This window comes from Schistocerca nitens, chromosome 6 (assembly GCF_023898315.1).
Source record: "Schistocerca nitens isolate TAMUIC-IGC-003100 chromosome 6, iqSchNite1.1, whole genome shotgun sequence".
Classification (NCBI taxonomy): Eukaryota; Metazoa; Arthropoda; class Insecta; order Orthoptera; family Acrididae; genus Schistocerca; species Schistocerca nitens.
Window position 1 is genome coordinate 472,489,981 of NC_064619.1, and position 27,538 is coordinate 472,517,518.

General features: G+C 40.7%; 2 long non-coding RNA genes across 7 annotated transcripts in view; one reads left to right on the forward strand and one right to left on the reverse strand.

The window, feature by feature from the left end:
* LOC126263060 (uncharacterized) overlaps nt 1–14,965 on the forward strand; it is a 98,361-nt gene extending 83,396 nt beyond the window's left edge. The window contains exon 3 of the long non-coding RNA XR_007546815.1: nt 14,933–14,965. This is a non-coding gene — a long non-coding RNA (uncharacterized LOC126263060). The remainder of the gene's footprint in view (nt 1–14,932) is intronic.
* LOC126263059 (uncharacterized) overlaps nt 1–27,538 on the reverse strand; it is a 498,584-nt gene that overhangs the window by 413,649 nt on the left and 57,397 nt on the right. The window lies entirely within an intron of this gene.

The following is a 27,538-nucleotide window of genomic DNA, read 5'->3' on the forward strand; positions in this document are numbered from 1 at the left end:
AAGTCGTCATAAAGGTGAGGAATAGACATACGACATATTAACGTCCACTAACAGGTGATACGGTAGTGTGTATTCCACGTACACAACGATGACATGCTTATTCTGATACGACTGAAGAAGAGCCTAATTGAATGCTTTAAAAGTAACTTATTTCAGCGATTCGTAGATGGTGACTACCACACATTTCCGATTATTATAACAACTTGGCTTCTCTTTCGATTTTAGCATCTAATATACGCTCTAAAACACACAAAACGACTCAAATTGATCAAAAATTGATATTCATACAGGTCTCGAAGGAAAATGAAAACATGGAAACTCTAGCAACCAATGGATGAATGTGTAACGCTGGAGCACAATTTCACCTCACAGCTAGCAAGGAAAACAAACAAGGGTAATGCTGATCTCAGGGCATAAAATGTTTGAGAATTTAGTTACTGAACAATATCAGCAGATGTCAGCATTTGAAAGAAGATGTGTAGTTTAGTTCAAAGAAGCCGGTTTGAGTAATCGGCCCGTCGCGCGACATTTGCATAGGAACCACGCAACTATTCAACGATGCTAGCAAGAATGGGCGGACCATGGACGAACACAGCGTCAATTAGGAATGGTGACCTAGAGAGACGAAAGAGGGCTGAGCCCAGGGCGCCTCTTACGCTGACTGCCATCGACCAATGTACAACAAGAAGACCGTTGGCAGCGGTGTTGGTCACATTCGGCCTGGGAGAGCATTGTCTGGAGTAGAATTGTCTTCAGTGATGATTCTGGCTTCGAACTGAGCCCCAATAACGGCGACGATGTGTCTGGAGACGCCCCAAACAGTATTCGGCTACCAGCGTGACTCATGGCCACCATGGAGCCCGACTACCAGAAGTGATAGACTGGGGTGACAATTATACACTCCTGGAAATTGAAATAAGAACACCGTGAATTCATTGTCCCAGGAGGGGGAAACTTTATTGACACATTCCTGGGGTCAGATACATTACATGATCACACTGACAGAACCACAGGCACATAGACACAGGCAACAGAGCATGCACAATGTCGGCACTAGTACAGTGTATATCCACCTTTCGCAGCAATGCAGGCTGCTATTCTCCCATGGAGACGATCGTAGAGATGCTGGATGTAGTCCTGTGGAACGGCTTGCCATGCCATTTCCACCTGGCGCCTCAGTTGGACCAGCGTTCGTGCTGGACGTGCAGACCGCGTGAGACGACGCTTCATCCAGTCCCAAACATGCTCAATGGGAGACAGATCCGGAGATCTTGCTGGCCAGGGTAGTCGACTTACACCTTCTAGAGCACGTTGGGTGGCACGGGATACATGCGGACGTGCATTGTCCTGTTGGAACAGCAAGTTCCCTTGCCGGTCTAGGAATGGTAGAACGATGGGTTCGATGACGGTTTGGATGTACCGTGCACTATTCAGTGTCCCCTCGACGATCACCAGTGGTGTACAGCCAGTGTAGGAGATCGCTCCCCACACCATGATGCCGGGTGTTGGCCCTGTGTGCCTCGGTCGTATGCAGTCCTGATTGTGGCGCTCACCTGCACGGCGCCAAACACGCATACGACCATTATTGGCACCAAGGCAGAAGCGACTCTCATCGCTGAAGACGACACGTCTCCATTCGTCCCTCCATTCACGCCTGTCGCGACACCACTGGAGGCGGGCTGCACGATGTTGGGGCGTGAGCGGAAGACGGCCTAACGGTGTGCGGGACCGTAGCCCAGCTTCATGGAGACGGTTGCGAATGGTCCTCGCCGATACCCCAGGAGCAACAGTGTCCCTAATTTGCTGGGAAGTGGCGGTGCGGTCCCCTACGGCACTGCGTAGGATCCTACGGTCTTGGCGTGCATCCGTGCGTCGCTGCGGTCCGGTCCCAGGTCGACGGGCTCGTGCACCTTCCGCCGACCACTGGCGACAACATCGATGTACTGTGGAGACCTCACGCCCCACGTGTTGAGCAATTCGGCGGTACGTCCACCCGGCCTCCCGCATGCCCACTATACGCCCTCGCTCAAAGTCCGTCAACTGCACATACGGTTCACGTCCACGCAGTCGCGGCATGCTACCAGTGTTAAAGACTGCGATGGAGCTCCGTATGCCACGGCAAACTGGCTGACACTGACGGCGGCGGTGCACAAATGCTGCGCAGCTAGCGCCATTCGACGGCCAACACCGCGGTTCCTGGTGTGTCCGCTGTGCCGTGCGTGTGATCATTGCTTGTACAGCCCTCTCGCAGTGTCCGGAGCAAGTATGGTGGGTCTGACACACCGGTGTCAATGTGTTCTTTTTTCCATTTCAAGGAGTGTATTTCGCAAATCATTCACATCTATTTAAAAATATTTCCGAAGTGTACAAGGAAATCTATGTAATGCATAAATGTAATAATGAAACTGTCATCAACACGAAAGTTCGTGCGAACACCGCAGTAATTTACTAGGCATGGTATTGTCGCTTCCTCGTCCTTATAACTGATTTAGCGAATCTGTTACAATCGGCCTGCAGTTTAACATAGAATACAAACCATGGACTGACCTCGAATCTGTCACATTAAGGAATCATTGTCGAACGTGAAAGAAGTGATAAGTGTAAAAAAAGTCTTTAGCCCAACCCGCATTGAGCGGTGGGCCTTTGAGATGTATAGGCTCAAACTTACCCTCTGAAATGCCGAACAAATTTGAAACGATAAAATTATTTACACTTTCATTAGTTACGGAAAGAGACCGTCTAATATTTATAATGTTAAAAATTATTTGTGGCCATTCCAAAGTGATATATGCACGGTATTTTTATGATCATAGTGAAGCTCTTCACTACATGGCACTTTGCTTTAGAGCGTCCCCGGGTAAGTTAGTGATAGGATGGTAGGCGTACGGTGACAATGGAGAGGGAGCAGAATAATTGGAGCTTAACTAACTGTAATATTTGGCTATATACCACTGTTGTTGAGATGTAGACTTTTCTATTCTTATCTAACTACAGGTACGATTTGCATCAGCTGAGTAGGTAATTTCAGTTTTTAGTAATTTCTTAGTTTGATAGTTACAAAAACGTCTTATTATCTTAGAAGTTACATGACGAAGTAATTTTTGTACGGAGTTTGGATGAATGCGACTAATTATCTGCTTCACTGTGCTGTACAAGGGCCTTCATTATCGGACTTATAAAGTCTACATCTAAATGACGTTATTCCTACATAACTAAATGTTTCGCTTTTTGGCATTATTTCGTAGTACTTGACGTGAGTCTGTAGAACTGATCATGTGACAGTAAGAATGTTGAGACACCTGGCTCGACATCACAGGGGTGGCCTTACGGAGAATCTACGCAGCTTTCTGCTAATATTCGCCCACCTGAGAACCCAAGGAAAAGTTCCATGACGCAAGAGGCCATTTCAGAGCGACATGTCAGCCATTTGTTCTCTAAGCCAGCCTAGCTTAGTTGGGCAATGTAAGTTTACCGTCTAAAATGGTTCTTTTCAGAACACCAGTTATAGGATATAAAAGGCGTTACACAATACTTTTATGCGTTAAATGTATTGATAAAGTAATAAAATGTATGGATGAGGCCAATAAAAGCACTTATCCCTCATTTGATCCGTCGCATTGACAAGTCTTCCATTTTTACGATGAAGAGATTAATCGAAAGATATAGGAAATTTATAAACCGTGACACAGGTTAGTGGTATCAAACAAACGGACATCGAAGTCAGATGGAAGTCACATGCGCTGAGGGAATCAATTTCTCTGCAGTGTAGAAATATTTCAACATATGACTAAGTGCGGGATCGAAGGCACGAGCATTCGACGTCGTTATGATTCGATGTCATTCTCCGATAACCTGAACTTTAACTTTTATAAAATTTTAAGTCCGTGGTCGTTTAACCATTGATATCGACGTTGCTAAATAATGGATGCTGTACATTTACTGGGGTTGCTGTTTAATACAGATCACAGTGTATGCTAACAACAATGCCATGTCGCCCAAACCGTCATATACCGTTGCCTAGCAATTACTTCCGTATTCTCTGGAGTACCAGAAGTGCCTATACGAATTCGCTGTCTGAGTTATTGAGTGTCAGAAGCTTTAGTTGTGAGCTAAGTATTGAAGTGTTGAATTTTGTGTTTCGAGAACATCTAGCGAAACATTTGAAAGTTCTTGAGAAGCTTTAGAAGCTTTCAGCGAAGCGAACGCCAAGCTTCAGAGGCGAGGAGCGTTGTGCCAGCAAGAGGTATGAGACATTAATTTAAGTATCATCTGTTTATTTATCGTAAAGAATCGTTTGCTGTTAGAGTATCGTATAAGCTTGTAAATGGCTGAGTATGTACTGGATAAGAACTGGAAAATTGATGCGTGTGGTGGAGAGTGGTATGATTTCAGAAGATGTAGTTGTTAACGATAACGTGAATAGCTCATTGTTTTACTTCTTTATGCGGTTTCAAAGGTTGGATGTTTACTTGTAGAGGCAGATTTCTGAACTTAGTTTTTGACGATGTTCATGGTCTTGCATCATGTATTATCAAATTAATTGGTTTAAATGGCTCTGAGCACTATGGGACTTAATTTCTGAGGTCATCAGTCCCCTAGAACTTAGAACTATTTAAACCTAACTAACCTAAGGACCTCACACACAGCCATGCCCGAGGCAGGATTCGAACCTGCGACCGTAACGTCACGCGGTTCCAGACTGTAGCGCCTAGAACCGCTCGGCCGCCTCGGCCGTCTATCAAATTAATAGCTTAGTTCCACAATGATGACGGTGTAACCAATCTTTCTCCCTCACGGATTACTCATACGTACTCCCTGCGATGTTGGAGGTTAGTGCTACTGGAATTTTTTGGCGTGTGCGAAGGAAAATTTATTTTCGAACTCGTACCAAGTCGACTGCATCGTATTGAGTAAAGCTGGCACCATAACAAAACAGTTTATCTCTTCTGTTGCACAAGACATGTGAATTAATATCTTGGCATACGTGGTGTGTGAGAAAAGCAATGAGACTGATTTCTAATTTACCAAGGTTTTATTTCTTTCAATCGACAATAATGTCTCCTGAAAAGTAGTGCCAATCGGCAGAAATAGGCCGGCGAAGTCGTTGTTCCCTGGTATCGGTGGAAGCGATGAAAGGCTTTACCATGTAGGTCAAATGCTCTTAAATGTTCTCCGGAGTCCCAAAACGAGGTAATTTTAAGACATTTTTTAATTATGGAAAAAGAAATAAGTCACAACGACCAATATTACGTGAATACGGGTGTGTGTATGGGGGGGGGGGGGGAGGCTGTAGGACAACAGAAATGCCTCTGTGATGGAAGTGGCAGTGTGGCATGGGGCGCTATCGTGATGCAGCATGCAATCTGCAATGTCTGGTCTCACTCGATTCACCTCTTTCCTGAGCTTTTCAAGGATATCGTTGTAACACAGATGAACCAATTCTTTATGCAAATATGTCAAAAACGCAAGTCAGTTTTGCTTTGATCTTTGATTTGCTCATTCGAGCTTTTATCGGTGGGGGATGTGTCTCAATGTAGAACAGTTTGCCGGCCGCGGTGGCCGTGCGGTTCTGGCGCTGCAGTCCGGAACCGCGGGACTGCTACGGTCGCAGGTTCGAATCCTGCCTCGGGCATGGGTGTGTGTGATGTCCATAGGTTAGTTAGGTTTAAGTAGTTCTAAGTTCTAGGGGACTTATGACCTAAGATGTTGAGTCCCATAGTGCTCAGAGCCATTTGAACCATTTTTTTAGAACTCCTTACTTTGCCGCTTTGTCTCAGGACCGTACTCAGAAATCATGACCTGTGATTACACGACTGAACCATTCGTGGTCACTGGCAGTCCTCTCAAGAGGATCAACGCACTCGTTTTTGCGACTGTCCTCCTGCTCAGTTGTGAGGTCTCTCGGCACCATTTGGCACAAATCACTCATACGTGCAAGAGTAAGGTCTAAATTTGATGTATGGTGAAATTTTATTGGCTCTGAGCACTATGGGACTTAACATCGGAGGTCATCAGTCCCCTAGAACTTAGAACTACTGAAACCTAACTAACCTAAGGACATCACAAACATCCATGCCCGAAGCAGGATTCGAACCTGCGACCATAGCGGTCGCGCGGTTCCAAACTGAAGCGCCTAGAACCGCTCGGCCACAACGGCCGGCATGTATGGTGAAAGTGTTTAACATGTCAATCCACCGTCTTTATTGTTACACATAAGTCTGATTTCACAAGAGAACACATGATCGACGTATTCGTCGGTTTTAGTAGCTGAAGGTCTCCCTGAACGAGGTTCATCTCAAAGTGTTGTCGGCCTTCCAGAAATGATTTGTGCCACCGAGAAACTTGGGCTGTTAATAAGGAATGTTCCCGATAGGATTGTTTCAGGTTTTCAAACGTCACACTCGATGGCGTAACATAGCTCTGAATTCCGCTCTTCGTAACACGCTACAACACTTTCGTAACACGCAAAGAAAAAAACAAACAGAACTTCCCTGACGGCGCTTTCAAAAATGACGTAACGGCTGTACTGATCAGCAAGTGGAAGAGATGACAAACAGCTCTACACATGTGTTGTTGTTACAAGGCGTTGTCAGATCGCTCGGTGTGTTGTCAGTCTCATTAATTTTTTCACGCGCTTCGCATTGTTAACTATTAAATCCATTGGGAGTTTATCGGCTATTGGGGTGTTTTCATTATTTGGATACCTCTGGGTATCTTTCAATCCCAAAAAATGATTATTTCGTTTTACATAGATTAAAATTGCTTAAAATTTAAGTCCAGTGCTTGTTTGACTGTTGATATCGACGTCCCTAAACAATGATGCGCTCTGCAGTTACCGGGGTTGCTGCTTAATGTTGATCACAGGGTATGCTAACAACAATGCCATGTCATCTAAACCGTCGAGTACCGTTGCCTAGAAATTACTTCCGTATTCTCTGGAGTACTCGAAGTGTTCATACGAATTCGTTCAGCGAGTTATTGAGTGTAAGAAGCTTTAGTTGTCAATTAAGTACTTCAGTGCTGTATTTTGTGTTTCGAGCACATCTAGCGAAACATTTTAAAGTTCTTGAGGAGCTTTAGAAGCTTCAGCGAAGCGAACGCCCAGCTTCAGAGGCGAGGTGCATCGTACCCGCAAGAGGTATAAGCTATTGACTTAACTGTTGCATATTTATTGACCATACGCAATCATCTGGCGCCAGAATATCGTAAAAGCTTGTAAATGACTGAGTATGTAGTGGAGAAGTCCTGGAAAATTGAAGCGTGCGGAGGAATGTAGTATTACTTCAGAACATGCAGTTATTAATAGTATACAACGTGAAATAGCCTTTGTTTCAAATTTTCATGGAGTTTAAGATGTCATATGGTTACTTGTAGAGGCAGACTTCTATACCTAATTTTTCTTAAAGTTCATGAGATTTCGTTGTGTATTCCCAAATTAATTGCTTAGTTTAACAATGACATCAATATCAAGTGCTCTGTCCGATTCAATTCGTCTAGTTTTATCCTAGACGTCTTGTGTGACGTCATGACTTTACGTTGCGAAAGGTGTAAGCGGCCTGTTATTAAATGTTATCTGCGTTTGTATTAGTTACTAGTGTAATCTACAAAGTTTGTAAAATATGCTGTTTATTCCAAATATGTCTTGATATACGATGGTGTTGTTTGTTGGTGGTGGGGGGGGGGGAGGGAGGAGGGGCAGGGGCAATTTGAGATCACAGGTTAAACTTACGATGGAGAAATTTGTTGCTACAGGTTAAATTGTCAATGGAGAAATTAGTTGCGATTATATTTTTGTTTTGTTTGCTGACAAATATTTACTTGTTTCTTTCTGTATTCCGCACGATTTCCGAGGGTGAGGGTAGGCATTACCTTAAGAGCGGAAGACAATCTTTTGCAACTAAAGTGATTAGATATAATTATTACCATGCTGATCGTTTCAATTATTTAGCTGTATTTGCAATGTCGGCGACTTGTGTGTGGAGAGGTTGGCAGGGAACCTAAGTTCATTGCAGAAATGGTCTTGAGTTGAACGAGTGGTAATGTTATTCGTGGTTTTTAACTTATGAATTATTGGCCGGTTTTTTCTTCGAATGTGATGTCGCTGAGGGTCTGCGTATATAGAGTCTACTCTTTTATAGGGTTCATTTTATTGTTACCGCTGGCTCACCCTTTCGGTGTATTATTGTTTTGGTGCTGTGGTACATAGTAATTGTTTAGGTAAATGGGATCGAGTCTTTGGTATTTATTAGTCACTTACATGTTTTCGGTTTTTCACCTGCTTATTTTCGTTTATAGTGTGATTCCAAATTTTAGTGTTTATTTTCTCAATGTTTATTCTGGAAGAATTTGTGTGAGTTACTTTTCGATTAAGTCGTTGCAATGTGGAGTTTTCTCTTGTATCAGTGTTCTCGCTTAAGCAATAAAGTTTACTCGAAATTTACTTACTCTTTCGCTTTTTTCGGCTTATTCCGAAGAAATTCATGTGCGTCTTGTTCTTTGTGTGTGTGTGTGTGTGTGTGTGTGTGTGTGTGTGTGTGTGTGTGTGTGTGTTTGTGATATTGCTGTTCTCCATTGATATACAGGGTGATTCACGAAGATATGCAAATATTTTAATATATTATTCTACAAGTAAAACTAAAGAAAAATGTTCATGTAAACATAGGTCCGCAGATGTCTAATTACGGAGTTACGGCTAAAAAAAGATTTTTCCTGAAATTTAGCAACTTCGCTAATATGTAGCCATCGCAAACTGTACGAGGTTAAAGTAAAGCACGATTTCCATTTATTTTGTCGTCATTGATACGGTGAATGCAATGAAACATGTCCCAGACATGTATCTGCAATAGTTTTCCAGAACATCCAGAGAAGCAAAGAAGTAATTTCGTGAAATTTTTAATTCATTAACTACTTGACCAAATTTCTTCTTTTTAAATTCCAGACAATTGCACAAAGTTTTCAACAGAAGTAGTAGTGATTTTAATTTTGGAAAAATGATGGTAATAATGTTAACAGGAACGGTATTAATTTTTCAGATTATCTGCTTTTATTAATACCATAGCACACATGAATTCATGTTACTGGCAAAAGCAAAGCTCAGTGTTAAGGAAGTTGTACAGTGTACGTACAAGGTTAGGAAACGACTGAAAAAACTCACTAACGGTTGCAAATAATGACAAACTTTTCTACATTCTTAATGAAAAGTAAACAAATTTACTTGTATAATAATCTTTGCTTCTCCGCATGTTCTGGAAAACTATTGCACATGCACGTCTGGGACATGTTTTATTAGATTCACCAGACCAGCAACAACAAAATAAATGGAAATCGTGCATTACTTTAACCTCATACTGTGTTGCGATGGCTTCATATTAGCAAAGTTGCTAAATCTCAGGCAAAATCTCTTAATAGCCGTAACTCCGTAACCAAACGTCTGCGGACCTATGATAAACATCTTTCTTTAGTCTGCATGTCTTCGTGAATCACCTTGTATATATGTGCACTGTACACTGTGATTCCACTTGTGTTTTTTTAGAATTTTTGTAGGTTTGTTGTCGAATAGTTCCTGTCTTTTCCGAAAGAATTAGTGTGTGTGTTTTTTGTATTATGTTGTTGTTTTGTGGATGTGTGTCTGCACCCCTGACTTGGTTTGATCAATGTAGATCAAGCGAATTATTCGAATCCAATTTTGTGTTTTCCTTATCTTTTTGTTGGGCTTATTCTAGATGAATTCGTGTGAGATATTGTTCGATATTTTGGTTTGAATGATCTTAGCGTTATCAAACTTCTTGTTTTAGTTTGTTGCTGCCCAGAACTGTCTCATTCCTACAGCTGTCCCATTACTTTGATTTTATGTGCTCGTACAATAACTTCGAGGGCTTTTCTATGTTTGTTAAGAACTGCATTATGCAATACGCAACTGTAGCAGTACATTTTATTAGAAAGTATCGATTCCAGTGGGGATCAGACCGTCATCAAGTCCAAAAACGATTTCAGCTATGAACTGAAATAGCGGTTTCGTATTTACATTGTTCCATCGTTGATGTTAACTGTATGTACGTTACAATACGTCCATTTAACCTCATAGACCTTTTTTCCCAGTGTTATGTATATACGGATAATATCAATGGTCGAGTTATGTACCTTGATAACTGCTATTGGAATTATACGAAAGCATAGCTGAGACGATTTTCGAACCAGATGCCGGCCTCATTCTAGACCGAAATCGATTGTCTCTAATGGAATGTGCACGACGACTCCTCTATAAAATCCTTTTTTACGATTGTTTTCGACCGTGATGGTCTATCTTGTGATCGTCATCTCCAAGAATGTAATCGGACTGTTAAGTGTTATCGGTGGTTGTCTTCGTAGACTCTGCTTCCTTTAATTACATACTTTCACAATGATTGCTGTGTAACAGTGTTTCCTGTGTTGTCGATTACACATACTGCCTGTGATCATTGTAGGGTCATATTGCTGGAATTTCTTCCGTCTACGAAGAAGAACACATTTTGTATAATGATTCCAACTGTATGGATTTAAATTACTTAAAATTTTATAGCAGCTCTTGTTTAACTATTGATATCGACGTTCCTGTACAATGATGTGCTCTGCCGTTACGGAGGTCGTGTTTAAGGCCGACTACAGGGTTTGCTAACAACCTTCCTATGACACCTTAACCGTGGTGGACTGTTGCGTAGCAGTTACTTCCGTATTCTCCCGAGTACTTAAAGTATCGAACCGAATTCGTTCTGTGAGTTATTGAGTAAAGGGACTTTTAATTTTGACTGAAGCGTTATAGTGTTGGATTTTGTGTTTCTAGAATAATTGACGAAATATTTTGAAGTTCTTGAGATGCTTTAGAAGCTTTGAACGGAGCGAATTCCCTGCTTAAAAAGCGAGGTACAATGTACTCGCCGAGAGGCAAGAGCCATTAATTTATTTGTCACCTACTTATTTACAGTATACCTCTTCATTTAGAATATCGAATAATTTTTTTTTCGAATGAGTATTTAGTGGAGAAGTACTGGGAAACTGAAGCATAACGATGTACAGTGATGTGATTTCGCAACATGTTATTAGTGATAGTGCTTCCTTTGAAAAGGAAAACGCTCTTCGATTTACATTCCAGGGCTTGTTTCAATATGTCATGCAGCTTCAGAAGGTTCCTATAATGCTTGACTTTTAGAGACAGATTTCTCTATTGAGTTGTTGACAATGTTCAAGTGCTAGAATAGTATATTCTAAAATTTATAGCTTAGTTTCACAATGAGAACGGCGTCACCTCTCTCTCGTTTTCTGCTACATATGCACATGGTATGTGTCATTGTTGGTTCGTGCTACTGTAATTTTCTGCCGTCTGTGAAAAAGAAAACTCGTAAATAGGTTCCAGTTGCGTAGGATAATACTGAGCTGACGTGGCAGTATAGCAAAAATATTATCTTTTTCTCTTACTCAAGGAAATAGCATGAATATCTTTGAGCACTGTTAAACATTAAAGCTATTAGGTGCTTATAAGCAATTCTTCTGTTATCTTCCTTTTGAAGTCACCGTTGCGTAGCAGTTTTTAGTCGCAAATGTTGTTCATGTGTCATACAGATTATTGTTTAGCTCACTTGATGATAAAGAATGCCTTTGATTTAGGGTTACACATAAGTAGTTGATGACTCTGACACAAAGAACGAACAGTGCAGCAAGGCGAGAATACATTGACTCGGTAACATGGATAGCCGTAAAAATCGTATTCTCGTCATAAACCGCGGAAGGGTTTTTGATTTAAGCCACGAGATTATAGCGTAGTTTATTAATTAGTGACTTTATTCCACGGCCAACACAATAAGGTACATACATGTAAAACATATTTTTGTTCCTTCCTCAGAGACAGATAGTTATCAAATCAAACTGTAACAACTGACCAAATCGAAAGTTGTAAAAACTGAACTAGGTGTATATCTGAAACTAATGGAGTGTTGTACTTCTGGCTAATTACTGTTCCGTCTAATATCTATGCTTTCAGATAGTTGCTATAAAAAGAAATTTATCCTCTAATAATAAAAGTACCGCGTAATGAGCACGCCTTTGCCTGACTGCTAAGAACTGTTACAGCTCTACAACTTTGCTTCCACCGTTTTTTTCACGACGTTCGGGGCTTTGTTGTGAAAACCTTACAAAAAATTATGATTCTAGTATTGCCCATCTCTGGCCACTACATTCTCCCATCTTTCGGATGGCATACGAATCCAGTGGCGGAAGAACTGGGGGCCTTTTGTGGGAATACATGAATCGATTCAATTTTGCACTAGTTCATACGATCAGAAGTGTTGGTCAGCCAGACTGTATGCGACTGATCGAAAAAGGTGGTAGTCAGAGACAGCAACGTATGGAGAATACGGCGAGAGGGGCAGGACTTCTCGTTTCAACGGGTTTTGCGACATGGGGTCGAGCTTTGACCTGCTGCAAAATTACCTTTACGTGTCTATCGCTGTATTGAGGCGTTTGTGTTTCGGTGCTGCGCTGGAACGCATCAATTGTTTTGGATAATGATGTCCTGTGACTGTCTTCGTCTGTTTCAGTAGCTACGGAAACGTTCTGTCTTCCACCGACATGCAGGTCTTTGACATCAAAATCACCGTTGTTAAGTCGTTGAAAACATTGTCTGCACGTTCTTCCACTAATAGTTCCCTCACCATTGGTCCTACTTAGCATTTTAAGAGCCACAGCCGCCGATTTCTTCATGTTAAAGTAGAAAATTAAAACTTCCCGCAAATGGCGAGAAATGAGTACGCAAGTTGACGTTCTTAATCGAGAATAACTTTATGATGCAATCACAAATCGACTAATATTTTTATGACATTATGTTTACATATGCCTAAGCTTATAGTATTACACCTATGACCAACCACCCGAACCCCACTTGCCGCTACTGCCGTCTATTGAAAACGGCAGAAGCAAAGTTGTAGATCTAATATTTTGATTCATCCACAACTTATTTTTGAAAAAAGAATTAAAATAACTAATTCACGACTAGTACCAAATGTATAAGCTTAATCAAATATATGGACTGTATATGTAGGTTATTTCACTGACAGTTGCTTTTATTACATAAGTTAAGTTTACAGAGGTGTCGTCACGGTCCCACGTTTTTCTTGTGATCCAGTTGTGAGACACTGCTGTAAGACTTACTCATGGCCACGGTCTGGCCATACCTAACGTGCTGTTTGTTATCGTTACAGCAATGTTCCGACGCGTGAAGAAGTTTTTCTCCCGGCGTGTGGGAGGGGAGAAGAACTTGGTCGCTGTTCGGGGTACTGTGCAGGTGAGCCACCTCACGTTTCATCACTGGTAACGTAACATGGAAAGCAGTAAAGTCTGAGAGCTGCCTGATTGTACATAACATGGTCAGTAGATACTGCAAACTGTCACGATTTACTGTAAATGAATATTTGATTTGCTACAAACATCCCATGTGTCATGTCATTGTAAATAACACGTCTTAGATAGGCATCTCTGTTCGAGTGATGATTGTGCCGATTATATAAAGTACCAGCTAACTACATAACTCCGTCCAAACAGGCCTCTGAAGTTACAAAGGTACCGATCGACCGCCTCGTCATAGTCAGCCGATATACGTCACTGTATGGAGGAACATGTAGTCAGCATACTGCTCTCCAGGATGTTGTTAGATTTCGTGATCAGATATAAATACCGGCAGCTATGAATGTCACTGGTGGATGGATGGATTTGTTGATCACTAGAGCTCATAAACGTCTGTATCCTAAACTGTGACCTTGTCTCCAGACCTACATAAAATTTATAAAATTTGCCATAGTCGTTTCGACTTCAAGTAAAACAAAGAGCTGGAGTCCTCTTAATTTACCTTTGCCTTCGCAGAAGCGCCGTAAAATATGGAGTATAAGAATTCTAATACTAGATGCGTCACAGATCTAGTGGTCGTTTAACATGAGTATGAAGCCATTAGAAATGTGTGCTATGCGGATGGAAGATAGGGTGACTTCAGCGTGTCAAAGCGACGTGTATGAGACTTGCCGCATGCTTGACCATTCATACCATCTTCCAAACTCGTATGTTCGCTGTGTCTCGCTGTGTTCCCTACAGCCCTCCTTGGCTACATTATCTGCTTGCTCTTTCCCCTAGATCCCACTGGCCCTAGCTCCTCTCCACCGTGTTATTAGCACGTTATATTCGCATCAGGTAAGATAAAGTTGATAATCTACACCGAACGCTGAATAAACAATTCTAACAACTGTCATTTACAGCCATTAAATTTAACACTGATCCAAGACATAGACAGTTGATTCTAACCAAATGATTTATCATGCCAGGAAATTAGGTGTGGTGTTTGTTAACACTGAACAAATAATGTGAGGGGCTTGACAATAGAAACATCCCTGTCAACTCGTAGAGATTTATGTTGAACAATAGTCTAGGAGCAGAGCTTTACTTATAATGTGTCCAACACGAACGACTGGTTGAAGACGACATTGCAGACCATCTGGTTGCTCAGCCAGTTACCTGCTGACCGGGTTTAATATGAGATTGACAAAACTAATTGTACGGTGGAGTCAGAGAGCAGAGAAATTAGCAAAACCTGTTACAGTCCCACTTACTTTCGTTTCCTGAGGAAGAACAAGGAGGAACTCGTAATAAAAATACCGTGGCTCAGGTAGTTCCACTGTAGCCCTCTGTCGTACCAGTTTAACTCATCGTACGTAGGATAATGGTAGTGAATGTCGGAGGAACAGAATTCTAGCTGATACTACAACCAATCAGTGAATACTCACTATCACTAACTCTAGGCCAAAAATTCGAAATAAATATAATAATTTGCAACACATGTAAATGTAAAGAACTACCGCCATCTCTAATATGCTAAACATGCTCTACATCATCAAACTGATAAATTCTTTTCCAACAGGAGCGTCAGTTCACCCTGGACTCGTTTTTTGAGGAGATACTGCAGAAGCGGCTGCAGGAAGAGAAAGAAGTCCTTTCTGTTTCGGTGAGTGTAAATTACAGCAGTATAAGGAATAGTAGCATTTGGTTTCAAAGTGAATTTTTGTATTCTCACTACATGATAACTTACTCTCGAATATGATACTAGTTACTGATCTGCTTCCGGGCATTAGGCCGAATTGTTGTGTTCATTTTGTGAACAATACTTTGACGGACGTCCCAGCGATCAACTTCATGTGCTGCGAACTTTGCGGTAATGAGTATTCGGTGATTGGACTAAAACCAGTCAGGGAACGTAACACGACCTGAAGATGATGAATCGGTCAGTTGCTGAAATGTTGATCATAAAGCAGGACCAACAACACGGCATAACCTCAGAAGCACATCAATTACCAGTCGCACTCATAAAATGTTAAATACAATGGGTTATTAGTTATTTGTCAGTATTAATTGTTGCTGAGACATCACACGACTGGTGTTCCTTGGATACTGCGGTGAATTACTATATGTTTAATAATGATACCTGTACACTGCTAAATTTGTGATAAATGAAACACTTCGTAACACTTTTATGTGTTAGGAACTAGCAAAAATTTTGAATTACTCCACATGTCGGATAACATAAAAGTAATAAGTTCTTTTCCAACAGGAGCGTCAGTTCACTTTGGACGCGTTTTTCGAGGACTTGCTGCAGAAGCGCCTGCAGGAGGAGAAAGAAGTCCGTCCGACTCCGGTTAGTATAAATTCGAACAGTGTAAGAAATAGTAGCACTTGGTTTCACAGTGAATTTTTCGTTTTGTCAGTACACGATAACTTACACTCGAATATGATGCTGCTTCCGGCTGTTACGCCATATTGTTCATTCTGTACACAATACTTTGACGGACATACCAGCCATAAAGTTCATGTGCTGCGTACTTTGCAGTAATGGTACTTGCTGCTGGGATTCAAACCAGTCGGGAAACGTCACACTACCTAAAGAAAATGTCTCGGTCAGTTATTGAAATGTTGGGCATAAAAAAAGAACAACACGGCATAACTTCAGAAGCACATCATTAACCAGTCGCCCTCAAAAAATGTTATAGATAATGGGATATTAGTTATCTGTTAGTATTAATAATTGCTAAGACGTGATACGAATTGTGTTACTTGTATACAAAATTGAATTACTATATTCTTAATATCTATATCTATACTCCGCTAAATATGTGATAAATTTAACACATCGTAACACTTTTATGTGATAGGAACTAGCAAAAATTTTGAATTACTCCACATGTTGGATAACATAGAAGTAATAAGTTCTTTTCCAACAGGAGCGTCAGTTCACGCTGGACGCCTTTTTCGTGGAGTTGCTGCAGCAACGGCTGCAGGAAGAGGATTAAAGTCGTGCTGTTACGGTGAGTTGTACTTCGATCTCTGCAGAGAACAACAGATTTTGGTTTCTAAGTGTATTTCTCGTTTCATGGTCACACCGTAGCTCCCTTCATAAGCAGAATCTTCATAGTTTTTTTCTAGTGTACAGTTTTACGATTTTTAATATAACTGAAATGCTGTCACCTTAGGTACATCGCCATGGCTACAAAATTCTTGGTAGCCACAAAAATTTTGTCGGTACCCATAATCTGCTCTTCTTTTATACCAGTTGTGAACTGTGTTCAGATACGTAGTCGTCTCACGACATACATTTCTTTTCGTTCTAGTATTGGTAGGATACACTTAAACTCAAGAATCAGCAGTGCAATATGGTTGCTACACTTTCATATCATTGAGAGCCTTTCAGAAAACATTCTTCTATGTTCCCTCCCACCCATAAAATAGTAAAGTTTTCATCACAGTTTCACCTTCGGTGTTCTACGATTATACTTGGTATTTTGATCCCATATTTTATGTTGCACGATCGATTATTTTTCTGTCACGTAATTATCCATGAAACTCTCCGAATTTAAACTGAACATTTCCACTACTTGTTTTAAGGAACTGTACTATTTTGGTATGGATGCATATAACAACAGCCACTCTTCCCTCCGTTCCTTAATGAGTATAACTCAGTTCAGGATAATACATCAGTCGGCTCGGGATATCGACTATCTCAGAAAGCAGAGGTTGAAAATAACGCTTCAGTGTTAAATTTATTTACTTTCACACGACCGGTTTCCTCAGGTGTCGTACTGGAAATAGCAAAAGACGGGAACTAATTTTCACACGCCACAACACACATAAAAAAGAAAAGTGATTTTTTCCTAAAATGTTGCAGAAACCTTTAAAAAACAATATTCTGACACTTGTAACAACTATCTACCATCATGGTACAACAATTTTGTAGAGCATTTCACCACAATAGGCCACACTCAGGGGGGCAAACATTCATTTCTGGTAATTTTCACGGATAAATTCGTATTTGCGATAGTTAGTATCCTAGTGCTGATGAGTTGGGGCGACAGAAACATCCCTTCTACAGATACAGAAAACTAATTTTTAGCATTCAGTCCTACGATAATGAACTTTTCTTTAAAGATGTCATATCAACCCACCGTAATAGGGTGACGTTTTTAATTTTGAAATTTATATCTGTCATCAGATCACTCCAATGTCCTCCGCGCCCACCATGGAGGTCTGTACTTCACACCGAGCAGCCCTTGAGAGCCGCCATGTCAGACGCTGGACGTGTGGAGGCGTCGCCGTCAACATGACGTCTGGAGAGACCCGTATGGCTGCCAAACTGTTCGACCGAGATGCCGTGGCCAATAACACCTGAAACCACAGCTACCAATCCAATAAACCTTCGGATTATTGAAATAACATTGTCTCGTTATTTGTTTTATTTGGAGTAGTGGCGTTGTGGTAATGCAGGGGACTCGCATTCGGGTTGACTGCGGTTCAAGTTCTCTTCCGACCACCAAGATCTAGACTCCCGCGGTTTCTCTGAGTAGATTAAGGCAAACACATGGATGGTTCCTTCGGACTGAAACTCGATCGATTTTGTCCCCAATGCGAGCTCCATCTGTCATTACTCCTCCGTCGATGCAGCTGGGTTAGACCCGAATAACTCCTCCTTATCTTTATTTGATCAAGAAACTGATGTGAGAAACATTAACTAAAAAAAAGAAAACGAAAAATATACAAAAAAATTCAGGACCTTTGTGCTGACGGTTCACCACTGGAAACATTTGGAGGCCACGGACTACCCATTAAAAATTTGCTAAGTTTACTAGCAATATCATTAGCACTAAGGATTATACTTAAAAGACTAGAGTGACTAAATATCGGTGCTTTCAAGAACAAAAAATTAGTTCCTGTAAATTCGACATTTACACTCACCTCACTGAGCCACATGCAATATAGCGCTACATAACACAGGAACTAAAACGTAATCAACATTTGACGCCCTCAACAGTTAGATAGTATTCACTCATTAACGACTGACTATACTTGTACTACAATGATCAGCCAGAACATTATGACCACCTACCTAACAACCAGTACGTCAGCCTATGTCACGGATAACAGCGTTGATGTGTCACGGCATGGCTGCAATGGGACCTTAGTAGGTCACAGGAGAGAGTTGGCACCACATCCGCACAAACATATCACCTAATTCCAGGATATTCCATGGTGGGGGGAAATGAGCTTGACACCACGTTGAAACACATCCCAGATTTATTCGATCGGGTTCAGCTGTGACGAGATGGGACGGCCAACTCATCACTCGAACTCAGCTCTGTGTTCCCCTCCTGTGCCTGAACTGATCGACAGTAGGTCGGTGGTCATAATAGTCTGGCTGATCAGCATACGTGAATATGATATGATAGGTACGTGGACACAGCACCTGCTAGTAACAGGAGCGTGACGAGTTGCTTTGCAAGTGCCAAACATAAACTGCAGACTCTTAGTGTTATCACAGTAATGCTTCATTTCATTGAACTCCATTGGGCGAATAAGAGTTGATTAGCATGTGGATGCAACGTCGTACCAGTAAACGAAGGAATTAATGCTACGAACGTATGCACAACATTGAGAACTACTCAGAATTCAGAGAGAGTTCATGCCCACTGCTGATTATATCGTGGGCACTATCCCCAGGGATTTGTTGTAAAACTTTCAGGACTATAGTAATGTTAAAGGGGAATATGCTGTCACAGGAGGCACTTGTTTATTTAAAAAAAAATTCTATTTCACAAAGAAAAGCCTTTTGGGAGATATGTGGGGGCTATGATATGAGTCAGATGAGTGGCATATACGTCTGACGTTAGTTTTTTGTCACAGTCTGGAGTATTCCGTAACGTTTATGGCTGTATTGATAACTACAAAATGAAAAAATAATTTGTCCCAAAAAAATTAATGAAAAAGATTAAGAATATTTGGGGAATTTTAGGATATTTAGTTAGGTAACAATGATAAATAATTTACTTCCCAACTTCCTAATGACTTGACATGAAACAATAACGCAAACACAAAAGAAGCCAACGTCACATAGTGGTGGTTTGTTGCGTAGTAAATATGAAGATATCAGGATTTGTGACTGAAGCCCAATAATATTGTTATTATTTACAGCACTTTTCGTAAGTTGTAGCTAAGATTATGCTTCATTATATAGAGAAAAACTGATTAGAATTATATTTTATATCACTCAGCTTTCAAGATGCCTAGGGCGTATGGGCGAAACATTTTTGATACACACATGTAAATTCAGTAATAAAAGATGGAATATTCTCTAATGTCTATGATAAAGCACAGTTTAGTTCATGGTAGCATCTAACTCTAGAAAGAATACACAGAAAGACTAAATGGCAGCTAATAACTCCCGACCTACAACATAGAAGACTAGAATAAAGCGATGTAACGTAAAATTTTTAGGCAATACATTACTGCAGCTGATAGTTTACAAAAATGGAAAAAATGTAAGGTGAAGCAAGTAATTCTTCTGCCTAAAATGCGGTCGGTATTTTGCAATACGATGACGGTATCGTAGTGTGAATTGATTCGTCACAATTTTCTAATTAACTTTCAGAATGCTCTTGGCAACACTGTGCTGAAGGTCTTGCAGACCTGAAAATATACTGCGGAATACAAACAATCTTTCTCTCATACTCCATACACCTTTTTTACCGTGAATGCCATTTGACTTGCACATTTCAATAACTCTCTTCCGTGTAGCTACAAAAACTTAGGTACATAGCTTCTAGATTTATGTTTTCTTGTGCTTTCGTTGAGTACAGTGCTAGGTACGTACCACTTTAATATTTCTAAAAATATTACCACCAGAACACATAAGCTGACGGATTTTAGCTTATTATTTATTTGATACTCATAAAATTTAATAAGCTCAACTCGAAACACGTGCGGTCTAACCTAAGAGGCTAACCTATCGGGAGGACTCTGATCTCTTACTTCAAAAATGGAAGTTGGTGAGGGTAATATAACACAGCACACGAAGAAGTAGAATTTGAAAGGTACTGAATGCCCTATTTGTTCAATGGATGGACGAACATAGGTATCCAATATTCCGAAGATGTACAAGTTCTTTAAATTTCTGAACAGTTGATTTATGATAATTGAAGGGTAATGAAACGACATAGAAATGAAAACTTAAGAAGACTTCAGCGAAAGCGTAACTTTTATGGGAGTGCTACTATGGGCACAAGAATCAGCAAAGCAATTGAAAGTGCAGTAAAGTAGAAGAATTAAAACCAAAGTCATGGTTTACACATCTCTATTGCTGTTTTAATTGTTCATATAACGACTCATTACCCTTTTGTGGTGTCTCAGGTGGATTCGATACAGGGTTGTTATTCGGTAGCTCTCAGAACTCGTTACATGAGATCGCATCAGTGTTGCTTGAGAACGTTCCGTCTTTGGATTAATGAACTCAAATACAATCTTAGTTTCTGAATAGCTACACTTATTTGTATTACTTCACTAGAATCGGAAAAGATCTCCTGCAGCATTGTTACTTAACAATACTATGCTCTCATAGTACCTCGTTAATTATGTCATATACAAGAGTCTTTCAAACTAAAAGTTCCTATTTCCTTCACAACAAATGTATTGTTGAGTCGTCTTGCAGTCAAGTGTCAAAGTATTATAGAGTAATTTCCGAATCAACGGCAGTCTGGAGCACTGCTGTTTGCCGTAGTCGGATACTCTCAGAGAAACTCTGAGCGTGTTGCAAGGAAAGTTTTTGCTATCTAACCGCAAATTGTAAAAACGCCGCTACTGAAATAAATACAATTCGCCAGTATCACATAACACACCTCATGACAAAAACCGCAGTAATCGCCAACCGTATTTGTATTTAATTCACTTTCTGTAGCAGTGATTTCTAAAGCATGTTCTTTAACCCATAAAGGGACGAAAATAATACTCAGTTCTATCGGCAGCTGAGATCCAATGAAGTACGTGTTTTTCCTCATCGTAGTGCTTTTATACATTTCATACAGTATAACTAAAACGGGAGATCAACGTCGGTCGTTTTGTAAAAACATTTTCACACACGTCTTCCGGCGACAACCCACGAAATTACCTTCAAAGTCTAAATCACTTTCCACAGTATACGCTCTCGTAAGTAACTCGTCCCAGGTGGGAGTAGAGCAAGTCGACAATGCTCTGGCTTCATCTCACTCGTCTGTAGAGCACTGCCGACAGTATTCACTATTACATCGCTGTAAACGCAAGCTAACTAGTCGATATCTGGTGCCACGGCATCCACGCTCTCGATAGTTATTGCTTGCAGGTGACCTTGGAAAAGATCAAATGGAGCGAGCTGATGTTTGCCTATATAATTTTAAAGTGATGCTTAAATCTGGGGCAATAACTGTGAGCTTTTATATCGTTACAGCACCACAGTAAATCGCTCGAGAATTTCAACCGATAAATTTACCTCACTCGTTAAATTATTGGCAACCTGCGACATAATAACGCATTACGTCTTTACTAAAACGATTAACAGCTGTGCCGGGCCGTGACGTGGTCTGGAGATGACAGTCGCCGCTGTGTCAAACCCTCCCCTGTTTTTAGCTGTCTTCTATTAAGTCAATTGGGACCGACGTACAGTCGTTTTTTCACTCCTCTCTGTCTTCGTGTTCTATAGCTTTGACTTGGGCGCGTATGACCCCAGTTGTTTTCTGCGCCCTAAAGCAAAACCAAACCAAACCCTCCCCTCCTAAGGCCAAACAGGAGCGCTCTGTCCCGGCCAGATGTACGATATTGTGTCACAAATATGGTGACTTGGGTAAACAAGAGCCTCCGATAACACCGGTCAACTTTAACCAATGACATCATCACAAGCCTCAAAATGCAACACAAATTTGATTTAAAATTGGCTATAAAGACGTCATAATCACCAGTTCCCATAAAACCAAAATATAAAAACCAAATTCGAAAGCAAAAAATTCTGAATAATAAATATTGGGCCTGAGGAGGAAACTGCAGCAAATTGGGGAGGGGAATTCTCATATGAAAGCCACGGTATCGTGAAATTTGCTGAAGTATACAAACCAGAACTACCAGAAGAATACGATAAGGAATAGGACGCAGAGGTTGGCAACCAAAACGGGAAAAATAAACCATCAAGTTAGAGAGATTAAACTGGTATCGAAGACATCACACTACCTATGCAAGTAACTGAAAAGCCAGACACCAACATAGTATACTTAAAAGCAATATCGTACGGAAGGCGGAAAAGCAATACCAATACAGGTCGCGAAAGTTAACGAAATATGGCAAGAAGCACATAACTTACCCATATAGCTCGACAGACTACTCCAATACCGATACAGAGAGCAAGAAATTGCAGAAATAGACAAAACGCAGTAACATGGATTCACCAATACAGCTCAACAGCACATCGCAAAATCCCTGAAACTACTCGGAAATATTTTTGGTATCACATTGATGTGAGTTGGCACGCACTAACCTGGATCTGGCCACTTTATTCTGTCGTCTGCCCAGCTAAACTAATTCTGTTACATGTTTGCACATTAATTGCATTTACTGACATTGCGTTCTTCTCTCTGTACGTTACAGTGATCGGTCTTCATTTACAGTAACCTTCTGAAGACTTACGTTTTTCGTAATTGTCGACATATCAGCTTTCCTTATTTTAGTGATGTTACTATTAGTATTCACTAATTTTATTGCATTACAGGCTGGGTCACCTTTGAAAAAGTATGTGTCGAAGTTCACGTAAGTTGGAATGACTGTGTACTCCCGTTACCAAGACAACCAAAGATAACGTTTAAACTCTACTCGATTAATAGCGTAAACGGAGTACAGCGTAAACTCGTCTTTCTCTTAAGTAGCCCAAATTGTGAATTCAATAACATACCCACCCCATCAAAAACTGAAACGCTGTCTATAAATCTAATACAAACAACAAACATAGCGTAGGCTAACACCACCAGCGTCCCCAAGGAAAACAAACCAACGCGCCACACACGTATGACATCACCCGCCACAACAACAGTAAATCACAGCTCAAGCCCGACAGGCGATATCGAAGTCTCAGGCTGAGCCAATTACGGTTTGCCATATCACCTGCATTCTGTCTTTCCCAAATCAGTTTATTTTACTTGTTAATTCTGCAGCTCGGCACTGCAATGACTCCTGATGCTTGTCTCGTGCCGACAGAAGTTTGTCACCTGAAACGACCCTCAGTCTTTGGTAGGAAGGGATGTATCTGATGATAAATATATGTCCCGCTGAAACTCATAGGGCGAGCCATGCAATTTTTGTGACTCTCTTACTTTTCGCTTTGGTTACATGTTATCGGAAGGCTCTGTACGAATAATTTCCTGCGTGTACTCACCTCACGGCGCTTAGCGCTAGAATTTTGTGGGTTTTGCGCTGCGCAAAATGCTGCTGTTTCTCAAATCATTCCTGGTGTTCCCAACTTACTAATAAGTGAATAATTCAAGAAACAATAGCCCAAATTAATTTTTCCATGTTTGTTGTTTGTATTAGATTTATAGACAGCGTTTCAGTTTTTGATGGAGTGGGCATGTTATTGAATCCACAATTTTTGCTACTTAATAAATGCTCACTTCCAGGAGTTTCCTCGTTTTTGTTGCACTTCAGTAAGAAATATTTGATCAGCGTTTACTGTTTATCACGCGGGAAGATTCGATGTGCAGTGGTAAGTTTGAAGGCGTAAGTTATCAGACGTGCAGTGTCTACAATTAGAAATCATATGTATAATTTTCCAGTCCAGAGATTTAGGGAAACATTTGTTTCACTTTTGCTTGAATATAAGCTCTGTGTCAAGGACTTATGGAGACTGACACCGAAAATCAAGTTAATCAAGGAAACTAAGAACATAAATACAGAAATTCTAAGAATGTACAAGAAAGTAAATTGAATATCTGCATGTGATATCACAAATAAATGTGATTGTTTTCCGTGCTAGTTGTTTGCAAAAGAAAATGCTGGATGCGAAATGATTTGGATGCTACAAGGCGTTGATGATCTCAGAACTTTCTGAAAAAGAAACGGTCCAGATCTCAGATGACTGCACAACTAGAACACACTGTTTTAGGGAAACGGCGTATTACACAATAACTGGATCGTGTTTGTAGGCAGCCAATTGAAAGACATAATGATCAAATTCGCAAATATGGTTACACAATCTCTAAAACTGTGTGATCTATTGTAGTTTGTGGTGTTTCCTAACTCGCATTTCGTGGACCTTAGTGATGCAGTGACTCATCTAATCCAGGAATTTCCCGCCGTCTGCTAGATTTCAATTAGATTTCATTGCTGAATATGATACCGTGCTTAGCGATCGTCTTTCGAAGGCTACTGTTTTCAAAGTCACATGTAAACATATTCAAAAGTTTATTCTTTCTTGTATGCTGCAGGTATACCATGAGCGTGTAAAAAAGATAATTGCTGTTACTGATTCTGCAGCAGTTATCGCAGATAAGACAATGATATTTCAACAATGTCACTGCAACTGAGACTAATCAGATATGTTTCCTCTGAGGCTAAACCTGTAGCAGGGTTTTACACTTACCTCACGCCTCGTGAAAAGGCTCTAAATCGCTTAGCGAAACTTCGCTGCCTACTGTGGATAATCCAAAAAAAAGTTATTTCTCAGAGCTACAATTGATGAAGTGTTTAGTGTGGTCGTCGTTCAGGTGTTCAGACTCTTCTCAATGAGCATTTTGAACCAGCCTATATTGTTCACTGTTATGCCGATAAATCGGAACTCATTGTAACCTAAGCGAAGAGTCAGAATATGGACGTTAGATTTGTTTGTTTGCCATAGTGATATTCGTAGATTTACCCATAGTTCTTCACAGCGAATAACTGTGCTAATTGAGATAGTGAGCAGGGAAGTCCTTCATGTTTCCAACACGCGGTGGAATTTTATACCAAGAACTGTGCAATTGTGTATGAAAATAGTGTCTCGTAGAATGCCTGGAGGAAACCGAGCTTAAATCACGACAAATCACTATAATTACTTAAACAACAGATCTCCATCTGAAATTAAGGCACTCACACCTTTTCAATTTTATTTGCCTGTATTTACAATCATACTGTGCCAACGTTACCTTGTTCTACCAATTATAAAATTGAGTAGTTGACCCACAAAGTGTACAACAAGGAGTAGAACATTGCAAAAATATACTTGAGGTAACATCTCTGACATGATTTCGACGTGCAGATAGCCGCTCCATCCAGCGAAGGGATAGAGACAGGACAACGAACTCCAAAAACTGTTATTTTAAAAGGAGTGTGAGATCAAATTATCGCTCAGGTTGGTGAAAGCTTTTAATTTACCGGATATCTCGTGACTGGAAAACTAATTTGATTCTGAAAAGTGTATTTGGTAAGCAAATCATTTTCTGCAAACATTGCTGCTGGGGTCTTGCAAAATATATCCCAACCTTCAGTGCAATAAGCTTAGAACAGAACTTCAGATACTAAACATGAGGAATGAGTTTAGAAATTTCTGCAATTCCTGTTCGAAAATAATTTGCAGATACGTTGTAGTGAAACAAAGGAACTCCTGATATCATTGTTACAACACCGGCGATTTCGTCTCCACTCTGAAGAGAATAAAAGCTATATCAACGAAATACTATGAATCAACAGCTAACTGTTGACAGCAGTAGCAGCGCTGTCTATCGAGAAGGAATTAGCAGGCAGAATCATAGAACTCAGTGATTTGCTTCATTAATAGAGTCTCTGCTCTTATTGAGTCGAGAATGGATTTTTCGTGCAAACATTCATCGTAAGGTGAGTGTATTTACGTAGAGCAGTTATTTTTATTCATTCTTAAACCATATATGTTATTCGCCTGAAACTTTGTAGACCATCATCCAGTAAACCCCATAGAAAAATCTGTGCGAACCACAAACGAAGTGCAAGCTTACCGAGTAGCAGACCAGATGACTGGTTTCAGGACATTCTAGCAAACAGAAATCAACAGGTGCAACTTAAGAGAAAAAATCGATACGTGTAAAGGTAATTTTGGGCGTAAGCCAATGGGCTTCTACAGGGCTATTAATGTTTGCAATACCCTCAGTGTAAATGACGTAGCGGATAACGTCAGAAGCTCCACGCGTCTGTTTGCAGACGATGCTCTTGTCTACAGGAAGGATGAAACGCCAAACTACTGAATCGAAATGCAGGAAGATCTGCAAGTAGTCACGATTGGTTTAGTTGACCCTAAACGTAAGTAAATGTAACGTATTGTACGGGCATGGGGTGAACAGATTGATAAAACATTGGATACATTAATAACCTGAAAATGCCTTAGAATGTCCATCCCATGCGGACTGAAGAGGCAAGACCATGTAGATTTATTGGAACAGTCTGAAGAGAATTACCTCATCCCCAAGAGAAGTGGCTTTCAAAACAATCGTTCGGAAATTTCTTGAGTATTGTTCATCAATTTTGGACGATTATCAGGTAGGATTACTAGAAGACGGACAGAAGATGCGATGAAGAGCGACGCGTTTCATCCCGGGGTCGTTGGTAAGCGAGAGCGTTACCGCAATACTCAAAAAACACCCATCACAGGCGCTGTAAGAGAGGTGTTGTGCATCGCGGAGAGCACTTCCAAGAAGAGCCGGGCCTAACGTTATTTTCTCCTGGAGAAGACTCTCGAAATGATCACAACTACAAAATTATGTACCACAAGTACCCTCTGCCACACAACATAACGTAACTTAAGTGCAGGTGTTCCATGGTTTATAAAGTGCTTTCAAACGGAGGGATGATGTGGGTTCAGTGTGACCCTGCTAAGCAAGTAAATGATATATCCTATCCATCGTTGTCTGTGGCAGGGATCTACTTCCGTGATGTTTACTGTCGCCGGCTGTATAGCCGGATCAGGAGCTTATTACCAACAGTCCGCTACGTTCTTGCTATATTAGGTCATAATGCTGTTTCCATGTTAGCGATCATGGGTACCTGGTAGGAAGTCAGTATAAAGCTTCAATAATAAAACGAGTATTTGAAATGAATACTTCTCGACATTTTAGGCAGCCATTTAACTAATTTGTTGCCGGGAATATACTAAAATAGATATCATGTATTTTATAACGGCTGTAGTCGCATCAGT